We start from the raw sequence: 2,853 nt of genomic DNA, 5'->3' as shown, positions 1-2,853 counted from the left end.
TGTTCTGAAAGAATATTTATAATTTCCATTTCCATTTTTATGTTTTTTATCTCTTTGTTGAAGTTCTCACTGAATTTATCTACACTTCCCAAAAGTTTATTGAGCTTCTTTATAACCAGTGTTTTGAACTCTGCATCTGTTAGATTACTTAATTCCATTATATCTGGATCTTTATTCTATTCTCTCATATGGTTTCTGCTTTGTCTTTTGGTTTCCTTTCCATGTCGGTTTCTATGTACTAAGCAAAGCTCTTAAGTCTCTCGGTCTTATTAGTGTGGATTTGTGAAGTAAGTGTCCAGTGGCACAGTCCTGAAAGGGATTCAGTTGCAGGCCAAATTTAGCCCAAGCCTCTACCCTTCCGGGGCCACCTGTTAAGATTCAACAAACAATCCACAGATGTTGTGCTTAGAGTTGCTTCAAAAGGCCACACCAGAAACTGAGGCCAGCTGCCTCCAGTGTGAGGCTAGGTGCTGCTCAGAAACCAGCACCTGACTCGCTGTGGATATAACTGGATGTGTCGTGGGTTAGTCCATGAGTTGGGGGATGCAAGGTTTCAGGGAAACTTCTGGGTGGAGTGACCTCTGTTATCCAGTGTGATGACCCCACGGCTATGGCGGCACTGTGTCCCATGCACTGATATGTGGGAGGGCTCAACAGGGAACAATGGATACCACCAGCACTTCTGTACAGTGTAAGTTGAACCTGGGCCCTCATTCCGACAATGTCTCCCTGTAAGTCCCTTGTGCCCCCTGCATGCAGCCTAATTGGCACTGGCGCTCAGAGCAAGCAGGTCCGTCACCACAAAAATCCTCTCCTGAATGTGGCCTCTTTAAGAGGAGTCTGCCGCTGCTGCTGCTGCAGCCTCTATCTCATTCAGCCGCTTAAGACCAGGAAGCCCCGCATGCTCACCCCGTCCTACCTTCTGCTGTTGCAGGGTTCTTTCTTGTATTTCTTCTTAGTTGTATGGCTTGTTCATGAAGATCCCAGGTGATTTTTCCTTGCTGCTGCTCCTGTTTCCATCACAACTTTGATTTGGTTGCCAGAGGGATAAACAGAGAGCCTCTATCATCTATGCCATATTTTTTCCCTTCTACTGTAACTTCTGTATCCAATTGTCTGTTGGATGCTTCTGTATCCAAGCATTTAGGCTTCTTCCAAATCTTGACTATTGTAAATTATGCTGCCATGAATTTAGGGATGCATAGATCTTTACAAATTGTTGTTATGGTTTTCTTTGGATAAATACCCAGATGTGCAATTGCTGGGTCAAAAGCATTTTCAATTTTTTGAGAAACCTTCAGACTGTTTTCTACAGCAGCTATACCAATTTGCCATCCCACCAATAATGTATGAGGGTTCCTTTTTCTCCACATCCTTGCCAACACTTGTTATTTGATTTATTGATGATAGCCATTCTGACAGGTGTGAGGTGATATTTCATTGTAGTTTTAATTTATATTTTTCTGATGATTAGTGACCTTGAGCATCTTTTCATATGTCTATTGGAGATCTGTATTTCCTCTTTGGAGAAACATCTGTTCAGGGCTTCTGCCTATTTTTTAAATTAGATCGTTTTGTTGTTGTTGTTGTTGTGTTGAATGAGTTCTTTATATATTTTGGATATTAACCTCTTATCATATGTATTATATGCGAATATCTTCTCCCAATCATCTGTTGTCTTTTGTTTTGTAGATGTTTTCCTTTGCTATACAAAAACTTTTAGTTTGATATAGTCCCATTTATTTTTTCTTTTGTTTCCCTTGTCCAAAAAGATATATCCAAAAAGGAAATTACTTTTAACAATATCAGAGAGTGTATTGCCTATGTTTTCTTATAGAAGTTTTATGGTTTCGGATCTTACATTTAAATCTTTTATCCATTTCGAGTCGCTCTTGTATACAATGTAAGAGGGTCGTCCAACTTCTTTTTTTTTTTTTGCATGTATCTTTCCAATTTTCCCAACATCATTTACTGAAGAGACTGTCTTTACCTCATTGTATATTCTTACCTCCTTTGTCATATATTAAGTGAGTGTATAGGAGTGTATTTATTTATGAGCTCTCTACTTTGTTCCATTGATCAATGTATGTTTTATGACTGTAGCATGGTGTTTTGATTACCATAGCTTTGTAGTATAGTTTGATATCAGGTAGTGTGATACCTCCAATTTTGTTCTTTTTCTCAAGATGCCATGGCTATTTGGGGTCTTTTATGAAGATGCTTCATATGATTTCCATATAAATTTTAAGATTATTTATTCTAGCTCTCTGAAAAATGACATTGGTATTTTGATAGGGATTGCATTGAATCTATAGATTGCTTTGAGTAGTATGGTCATTTTAACGATGTTGATTCTTCCTACACATGAGCACAGTATATGCTTCCATTTATTTGTATCTTCAATTTCTTTTTCAATTACTTATTTTCTGAAAACAAGTCTTTTACCTCCTTATTTAATTTGATTCTCAGGTATTTTATTGTTTTCAATGCAATTGTAAATGAAATTGTTTTCTTAATTTCTCTTTCTGAAAGTTCGTCATTGGTGTATAAAAATGCCACTGACTTCTGAATACTTACTGTGTAACCTGGTACTTTACTGAATTCATCGATCAGTTCTAATAGTTTTTTTTTTTTTTTGTGGAATCTTTAGGGATCTCTATATATAATATCATGTCACAGGCAAATAATGAGAGTTTTACTTCTTCCTTTCCAATGTGGATAGCTTTTATTTATCTTTCTTGTCTTATGGCTATGGGAAGACTTCCAATACAATATTGAAGAGAAGTGGTGAAAGTAGGCATTCTTGTTTTGTTTCTGATCTTAAGGAAAATAATTTTAGCTTTTTCCGATTAA

Source organism: Pteropus alecto, unplaced genomic scaffold (genome assembly GCF_000325575.1).
Source record: "Pteropus alecto unplaced genomic scaffold, ASM32557v1 scaffold207, whole genome shotgun sequence".
Classification (NCBI taxonomy): domain Eukaryota; kingdom Metazoa; phylum Chordata; class Mammalia; order Chiroptera; family Pteropodidae; genus Pteropus; species Pteropus alecto.
The sequence above is the reverse complement of the archived record's forward strand: the minus strand, read 5'-3'. Positions refer to the sequence as shown.